The 9,883-nt window shown below is 43.3% G+C and overlaps 1 pseudogene across 1 annotated transcript; it reads right to left on the minus strand.

Moving 5' to 3' along the window:
• Positions 1-2,031: 2,031 nt before the first annotated feature.
• On the minus strand, positions 2,032-6,204 carry LOC145801951 (pentatricopeptide repeat-containing protein At1g59720, chloroplastic/mitochondrial pseudogene; annotated as a pseudogene). The gene has a single exon (XR_014343890.1). The product of XR_014343890.1 is annotated as a pentatricopeptide repeat-containing protein At1g59720, chloroplastic/mitochondrial pseudogene (transcript).
• Between the last annotated feature and the right edge of the window lie 3,679 nt (positions 6,205-9,883).

Consider the following 9,883-nt stretch of genomic DNA (forward strand, 5'->3'; position numbering starts at 1 on the left):
ACTATTGTATTGTGTATCTAAGGGTTTTTAAATCCCTATAATTTCAATAAAATATCTCTTTTCCTTAATTTATCTTATGTTCATTTTTTTTGTTATTCATTAATCGGAGGTTTTATTTAAATAAAATGTGTAATTAACAATTTGAAAGGCAGATCAGAAATAGGAACCTGCTATTCAAATAATCAACACTATTTACTCCAAAAAACTAAATAGTGGACATTTGTATCATGAATTTTGAAATGTGTTAAAACACTTCACTTCTCAAAATTTGTGTCTACACTTGCATATTGATTTTCTCTAACACATTTGATTTTCACTGAAATTTCTTTGTAAATGTAATTAGAGAAATTTACTTTCATGTTGATTTCTAACTCAATGAAATTTTGTCATTTTTTTTTTATTCTGAATTTCATGTTCATCATTGATCTTGTTTGATAGATCTCGACGAGGGCATTCCAAAAATATAATTTTTGTTGAAAACGGACATTTAAATCAAAAGTCATTGAATTTTTAAGTTTTGAAAATTTTCAAGAAGTGAAAGATGTTTAAAGGTAAAATGCAAAGATATTTTGGTCCAATAATTTTGGAGGGAAGAGACGCATGTTTTTTGAGGGACCAGAGGTAGTATGAAAGTTTAGGATATTCTTTATCTCCTAAAATTATAATATTAGGGACCTTAAAAAAAAAAAAAAAACCCCTTTTTCCTTTTCCCAAGCTTTCTCATTTAAAAAAAAAAAAAAGGGCAGAAACTTAACATTTCTGCTAAAAGATAGCCTTAAATTTTGGACTTTATAATTTTCTTAAAGCTCTGTTTATCTTAGTAAAGATTTCAATTTCAAAACACGTCCGGTGCCAGTGCTAAGAAGAGAGGAGTTACAAAAATTGTGGAAGTGAGGCAATTGTACTGTCATAAAACCTTGTCAAATATGCCAATTTCAGAAGCTATCTATAGAGGCACCATTGTCACAACTTGTCCTTCCTCTCACTCTAACAACGCCAAGACCTGTTTGCTCAAGAGTGGCCACAAGCCATTTTAGTCCCTCTCAAACCTCGAGTCACTGCTCAACATCAAGAACTGCAGCCAGTCAAGGATGGGTTACTCTGCATTGACGTATCGTACATTTGTGCTTTGATGGGGACTCATTGTCTCCATTTCTCGAAATTATTTTTCTTTTTTGAGCAGTAATGACATGACTGACTTCTTTTCATTTTGATCATCCATCTGTAACAATATTTTGCACAATGCCAACTTGGACCACTCCATCTTAAATACATGCTTGATGAAAACTGTCAGTAAACAGAAATGAGTTATATGTTGGTATGCAAAACCAAGAAACAAGGATTTAAGCTACCATGACTCAAGTTTGGTTTGACAAGTAGTTTTTTTTTTTTTTGTTGTTGACATATTTTAATTTCGTAAAAAACACTCCACTTGCAGCTTCTACTAGATTAGACAGACCTAAAATATATAAGCGAAAAAATAATCCACTAAAGACGCGCACACAAAATAAAAAAGAAGACGACTTTATTTTTTCTGTTTTTAGTGAACTTTTCTTGGATTTTATCAGAAAAATTTTAGTCTTCATATTCTTCTAGGTGGACCTAAAGAGTAAAAAAATTTGACACAGTTAAAAAAAATAAATAAATTTACTATAGAAAAAAAGAAGAAGAAGAAAGTGGCCTATTTAACTGTTGCCAAAAGATACCAAATTTCCCTTCAACATCACATGCTCCAACTGCCTTTTGAACTCCCAGGGAGTACAATTTCTTCATGTCTTCTTTTACTTGGCTTGTAAGAATGCTCATGCCCTACATTTATTCTATGCCTAATCCAATTCCTATGATATTGAACTGAAAAATGTACCCATGCATTATTGATGAAATCCACATCTCAGACCATCTACTCATGCAAATTTTGCAGTACAAACTTTCTCAGGAAACTGGTCTTTCAATGTTCATTTAATCATAAGCCTCATCTTCAAACACTGATGTACGATCAGAGTAAATAAATTCTATGGCATCAAATCAAAAGTGGCTCGGCATGAGTACGTATCATATGGCAAGGAAATTAGGAAGATCATCACAATTCAAATTAGTTACACTCCATCCCATTGTTCTTGATAATCTAATATATTTAAATCAAAACTATCAGATTGCAGAATTTTATTAATTCCAAAAATTGTCTCAGATATGTCATTAATTTGAGGATGCGAACTATCTGAAACAAAGAATTCGGAAACAAGACCATTTACTTCAACTAAAGAGCATCCAGGTGGCTTTTGGGTTCCATGAACGAACATGTTTTTCCATATTACCCACTTCACATGACTCCACCTAGAGGCAGAAGCATAAACATTAGACAAAAGAACACCAGCCCCGCACTTTCTAGGTTCTAATTCTTCAATTTTGTTAGCTGCAAACTTGGCCAGTTCTACATTCCCATGACTCCTACATGCAAAAGTAGGGATTGCCACATAACCACATCAGATCGAATGGGAAGTGACTTCATAAACTTCACTGCCTCAACCAAAAGGTTTGCCCGACCAAGAAGATCAACCATGCACCCAGAGTGTTCAAGCCGAGGGGTGAGACCATAGCATCTAATCATTGCTTCGAAATAGTAAAGCCCTTTATCCACGGATCCACTGTGACTACAAGCAGACAAGACCCCAAGGACTGTGACCTCATTTGGCTTGACATCACTTTACAATTCCATTTGAGAAAAAAATTGCAATGCCTTCTCAGACTGCCCATTCATGGCAAGCCCTGATATCATCGCGGTCCCTGAAAAGACATCTTTCTTGGTTAGTCCATGAAAAATTTCAAGAGATTTTTCAATATCTCCAGACTTAGAGTACATATCAACCAAAGCACTCACCATAGTAACCTGATTTGGCCTCACATTACCATCACCCAACAATTCCTCAAACACCTTCAATGCATTGGCATAGCAATCGCTATGTACATACCCAGAAATCACACTATTCCAAGTCACCACATCCCAAACCAAATCCGGAACCTTATCAAACACCCTCCACCCAAATTCAACAAAACCACACTGAAAATACATCGATATCAGCTCATTTTGCACAAAAACATCGAATTCAAGCCCGAGTTTCTCACTCAAACAATGAATTTCAAGGCCTTTTTCAATCAACCCAAGTCTACCACAAGCCTTGAGGACGAAAGGGAATGTATATTTATTAGGGAAAACGCTATTACACCTCATAAGATAGTAAATATTGACCGATTTTTTTTTTTTTGGATCAGCAAAAGAAAAATTATTGATGATAATCAAATGTACAAAATACAAAGATGAACATCAATAAAGGGAGGTGAGTGCCAAAGCATCAAAGCAAACTAGGCGATTCCAACTAGGTTGGGACCGGAAAGCAAGCCAATCATCTATTAGCACTACACCATGGCTGGAGAGAAACCAACTGAACAAACAAAAAGCAAAAGAAATACTAACCACCCCAACACCCAAAACACTGAACTTAACAGTCTAGCTACACTTGATACCAAACAAAACCCCCTTCCAATTTAGACCCTCATAACAAACAATCACCTCAAACCAATACCCCATCTCTTGAATTTTGGAAGCACCAATGATGCTTTCAGAAACTTCTTTTTCCTTTCTTTATTCCTTTGACTCGCATTGTTAGGATATGAAGCCTTATGAACACCTCCACCCTCATGCCTCCTAGAAGATCCCTCAATCTTGATAGAAGACTTTTCAACAACGTCAACCCCTTCCACTATTCCTTTTGGCCCAAGAGAGAAAAGTGAACTTGGCTCATAGGGTACTTGCACAATCTTATTTTTTCCAATCGAAACTCCAAGATCTACAACAGTGGATTTAGGCCTCCAAAATAATGAATGAACACGCCCATATTTATGTTGTGGGCCAAGCACACTCCTTAAATTAAAAGGTTTCATTTGCACCAAGTTTAGCACAGCTCCTCCATAAAAACCATTTCTCTTCACACACTGATTGATAGTTGATGATGACTCGTTTGATTTGTTTGGATTTGAGAAAAGCACCGTTTTTTTGTCTCCAAACTCTTTTTTCCCCATTGACAGAGATTTGATCATTCCTTGCACTAAATTTGAGTGCTACATCTTCATGAAAATCAAAGGTTTCACATATCCTAACAGGGTATATGTTTCCTTTGTACTCCAAACTTATCACCGTATTTATAGGCTTCATGCTATTTGTTAACAATCTGACCTTGCCATACTCAAGAGAATCTGAATTGTTAACTTCAACAACCTGGGGATTACCTCACCCCATAAGCTACCAATGCTTTTGAATGTGTTAGCATTCCATAAGTTAAATGGAACTCCATAACAGCACAACCAAACACATCTCTCCTGATCGAGATTTGCCTCTTTTCTCCCTTCAGTTGGTCATACCCTTCCTTCATAGCTTGTGATGAGTTGAAGGTTAGGACTACACTTCTACCTCCCCCTCTTCTGACTAATATCTCACCCAAACCTTTCTTGCATACTTCGCCTCTAAATGCCGGAAAAGAGAAGAAGTTTTTGAGCTTCACTATCAAACTCATAGAGAGCCATTCATTATCTAACTCAAAAGCTTTTGCCACTAAATAATTCTTCCTATCAGTAGCTCCACTTTTTACTACTTCAGCATAAGATTTGTGACCTCCTGCCACTATTAGATCTTGCTTGGACCGCCTTTGTAAAACTATCTTCAAATGTTTACTTGATTCCGCCCTGTGCTGCTTTAATTGAGGCTTAGTGAACCTTGCATTTTTAACTTCTAGCTCCTTATCCTCAACCCACAAACCATTTGCCTTTTGAACAGCCAAATTTTTTGCTACCAAGCAATCGAATCTGATGAAGCCGAATCTTGTACCTGTTACTATCCTTCTCTTCGCCGGGATGAACACATCCTTCACTGCCCCAAATTTGTTAAATAGGATGTACAAGCTCTTTGGACCCATTGATTCAGGAATGTTATCCACAAAAAAAGTGAACAATCCATCATTTTGGACACCAATATTACTACCCTCTTTCCTCCTCAGAACTGGGTTCCAACCTCCACTAACTCTACCCTCTCAGAATCTGTTTTCCATCCCGGATGACACTACTCTTTCCTCCATCCCATAGCCGAAGTTGCTCTGTAATCTCTCTGTTCATAACTTCTCCAAATCATAAACCAAGAACAAAACCAGCCCCAATATTGACACAAACAAGTCCAAACCCAAGAGATACCAGAGTTCACAAACAGAGACACAAGAGTTCACAACCAAGAACAGAGTTCACAAACAGACACAAAACAAGAGTTCACACCCAGAGTTCACAAACAGACACAAAACCAACCAAGTCCAAAAGTAATGATACCTCACCTTGCAAGATCGGGCGCCGAAGATCGAAGTTCACACGGCGCAGATCTGACCTGCGGACTCGCCACACAGATCTACATCTCTTCTCCTCCTTGTTTGCTGCCAGAGAGCAGATCTGATGGAAGGGTGCTGGGTCTAAGTAAATGAGTGGAGGAATGTTACTGGAGGTGGGGGAAGGGTGCTGGGTGTTTGCGAAGGTGGAGGAGGGGGCTCGCGGTGGGAATGGAGGTCACCGGTGAGGAGGGGGGGTGGGGGTTGGTGGTCGGAGGTACAGCAGTGGCCCTCTACACAAACACTTGACCAACTCTGAGAATAGGCTGGAACATGAAATTCCAAGAAAAGAGATTTGGGTTTTGGATTTGGAAGAAAATGGAGGATGAGAAGGAGAGGAAAAGGTGGGGGGAAGAGAGAGAGAGAGAGAGAGAGAGAGAGAGAGAGAGGAGTTTGCTGGAGACAAAGGGGTCAGTGAAGAGGCATGAAGTGTGGGTAGGTTTGCAAGAGGGAGAGAGAGAAGGTGGCTTTGATAGAAAGAAATGAAAAGAGTGTGGGTAGGTTTGCAAGAGGGAGAGAGAGAAGGTGGGAAGTTGCAGGGGGATTGGGAGGAGAGAGACTAGGGTTTTGGCTTTGATAGAAAGAAATGAAAAGAGTGTGGGTAGGTTTGCAAGAGGGAGAGAGAGAAGGTGGGAAGTTGCAGGGGGTTTGGGAGGAGAGAGACTAGGGTTTCGGGGTTTGAAGGTCTGAAAATGGAGGTCAGGGAGTTGCATTCGGTTAGCTGTGTATTCAACGGTAACATTGATAACAGTTTTAAAGTTTGTAGGTTATAACGGAAACTGAAGTTTACTTCTATCGCACGAAGCACGGATATGGGTATAAGTATTGGTTAAAGGGAAAAATTAGGGATTATGAAATTTTTTTATGAAAATGATTGTGAAAAATTTATGATTTTTGGATTATTTTGATTAGAGTGTGATGTTTTATTCTAAGTGTAATTTAAGAGTTACAAAACTTTCATGATTATTTTCATGAATGATTTTTTATGATACCTAACATTGTTGTTGCTTAAATATGATAAATTTTTTAAAAATTAAGATATGACTACTGCTAGCTACGTTTGTCAAAAAATATTTATTTTTAATTAGAATAATGAGAGGGAGAGTAATGATCTGGCACTGGGCCGGACAGATCTAGGCCAGACAGAGTTTTGCCGGACAGATTTGGGCGGGGCAAGTGTTGGGCCGAGGATGTGTGACCCAGTTTGGAAAGAAGTTGCTCGGTTAAGGCAACGCTTGGTTGGACCGAGCTACATGTTTGGCGGAGGCGAAGCCAGTCAAGTTAAGTGACCGGCGCCCAGAAAGGCAAAATTGGACCGAGGTACTTGTTTGCTTGGTAGGTAGGTCGACCGTAGACAAGTGTGAGTAGTCCCGAGCTCGGCTCTGCCGAGATGTCGCCGAGTCCGGTCTTCATCTGAGCTTAGCTGTTGGAGTACTTGGGCATGAAACGCAGCATGGCAGACGATGGCCGAGATGATATTGCCCGGCTGCCGAGCTCCCAGGAGCATGGGCGGACAGTTGGGTTAGGTGGTGCTCAACAAGGTTTATGCTGACAGATGGGATAGCAGTGCCACGTGTTGAGAGATCACTGGGAGTAGATTTGAGGCGCAGAAGGTATATAAGCATGACTGCGCCCCCCCATACGCAGACAGATGAACATTGGGTTAGAAAAATACCAACACTCTCCCTTCTCTCTATCTATCCCCTGTGTGTGAGTTCTAACTTGATCGTCGGAGGGGTTTTCCGGCCACACACCGCCGGGTAGCTCACCGTTATTTGCTCGCAGGTGATCGGACAGTAACGGAGCTCGGAAGAAGAGAGTACGGGCTTGCCGGAACATTTGCTCCCCGTACAATTGGCGCCGTCTGTGGGAAAACTGACAGACAAAACCTTGTCTTCTAGGCTCGTCTGATCGCCGTCCATGGCGAACAACGATGAGTTTCCGTTGTCTGCCATAGACGGAGCCACCCTGGAGTATACCCGAAGGAGAGAGGGACCTCCCGCTATCCATCCATGGCGGACTTGGAGACGCCCACCGGAGGACAGTCAGGAGACGCGCGGGATAAGCGCGGAAGAAGTTACGGTCATTCACGAAGTCCAGACGATCATCGGCGGCGGAGAGAATCACATGCCCGACATCTGGAACATAAGTTGAGGGACCAAGACGCTGTCATCCGGCGAATGGCAGCGGAGATGGAGGAGCTCAAACGGCATGTCAAAGGGAAATGTGTAGCTGGAGTGGGTGACCACAGTGAGCGCACCCCATCCCGCCGTTCAGGCGGACAGAGTCAGCGATGCACTCCATCCATTTCTATCACCAGAAGTTACCAGGTTGGTGATTCCGACATGCATGCAGAGAAGTCTAGCGCGCAAGACAGCACCTACTGGCCCTCATGTCCGGTGACGACATCGAGGTACTCTTACTCCGCTTATTCGGAGGATTTGCGGGCGGTCTTGAAGGAGCGGGCTCGCTGGCGCGAAGCTCAGAGGATACCGGCGTTCCAGCGGTTATCCTACGGGGTTCACGCCAGCGAAGAGGTCGGAATGCCTCCACCCCGCCAAGCAGTGCCACTCCTAATGGATTCAGATTTGGCCAGGTTGAGTGCCACCCCTTTTTCCCTGGAAATAGAAACAACACCGCTTCCGGCAGGCTTCTACCAGAATAAGTTCACACTCTACGACGGAAAAACCGATCCTTACATGCATATGAGCCACTTCCGACAGGTTATGGCCGGACATAGGCGAAATGACGGACTTATGTGCCTGATCTTCCCGTCGAGTTTAGGCGAGCTGGGCTTGAAGTGGTTCGAGAGGTTGCCGGAAGGGAGCATACAACAGTGGCATCAGTTGGCCGAAGCCTTTGTGACGCGCTTCAAAACCAACACAAAAACACCAAAAGAAGTCGATAATTTACTTAGTGTCAAGATGGAACCGAGCGACACATTGAAGGCATACAACTCAAGGTATTGGGAAACCTTCAACGAGATCTTGGATTGCCCGGTCAACCTTGCAATCATGCAATACAAGCGTAGTCTTCCGGTCGGACATAGACTGCGGGACTCGCTTACCATGCACCAGCCGACATCCATGGGCCAACTCATGCAACGCATCAATGAGCATATTCGAGTTGAGGATGACGCGTCGGCGTCTACCGCGAAGTCAGTTCCGGCAGCGATAGACAAGAAGGCTGGAAAAGTGCATACAGTCGGACAGGAGTCCGGCCGATCTTCTGACCGCGCTGAGGAATCGGACCGTGGATCGAATCGGAAAAACCGGGGTAGTGGACGTCGGAATGACCGGGATGACTACCCCCGAGATGACGTAGCTGACGCAAACAGAAGGTTGAAGGCAAGGACTGGCATAACCATGGTCTTCAAGATTCCAATCTATCGCATACTTAGTGAAATCCGAGACGAGGAGTATGTCCGGTTCCCTGCTAAGTTGGGCGATGGACAAAAGGGCTACAATCCGCGGTATCGTTGTACGTTTCATCGGGAGGGAGGCCACCGGACTGAGGATTGTTTGCCATTGAGGCAACACTTGGAAGAGCTAGTCGCGACCGGGTACCTGGATCTTTACATTGATGGGGGCGTCAAGGTAAATCAAGTTCCGGTTGATCCGCGGGGACCGGACGACCGAGATGCACCTCCTCAAGGGGTTGTGAATGTCATCCACGGCATAGTGGAACTGGCGCGCGTTTGCGAGCTCCGTGGTATGATAAAAAAGGCAGAGCACATGAGGGAAGTTTTGTCAGTTCAGCCTGCGCTCAAGAGGGGGAGGACGGAAGCGACAGAAGTGATCAGTTTCTCCTCGAGGGACTTGGAGCGCATTCAGACACTGCATAATGACGCCTTAGTAGTTACACTCCACGTCACGGACTTTTAAGTGAAACGGATCTTGATCGGTCAGGGAAGCTCGGTCGAGATCATGTACTACGACGCTTTCCAACAGCTCAAGCTCCGAGATACGGATTTGGCCCCGGCGACATCGCCGTTGGTTGGTTTCAACTCACAACCTGAGTGGCCTTTGGGAAAGATTATCCTGTCGGTCAAAGCGGGATCCGCGGTCAAACAGGTGGAGTTCTGGGTATTACAGGTGCCATTTACTTACAATTTGATCCTTGGAAGGGGGTGGCTTTACGCTATGCAAGCCGTGGCATCAACTTTTCACCAAGTAATGAGATTCCCCTCGGCTATGGGGGCAATCGAGGAGATTTGGGGCGATCAGGCCATGTCTAAGCAGTGCTTCGTGGCGATCAACAAGAGCCGGGCTGCCAAAGGATTCGTTCAAATGATTGAGGGACCGGAGGACCTGGGTGTCTTGGAAGATGTGGGCACCAAGGCCGAAGACAAAGCTGTCGAGGAATTGGTGGAGGTGCGAATTGATACAGAACAGCCGGACAAGTTCTTCTTGCTCGGCTCAAGCCTTACGGCCATAGAACGGACCGAGATGGTTGAGTTTTTG

Source organism: Camellia sinensis, chromosome 11 (genome assembly GCF_055761805.1).
Source record: "Camellia sinensis isolate YWXY chromosome 11, ASM5576180v1, whole genome shotgun sequence".
Lineage (NCBI taxonomy): Eukaryota > Viridiplantae > Streptophyta > Magnoliopsida > Ericales > Theaceae > Camellia > Camellia sinensis.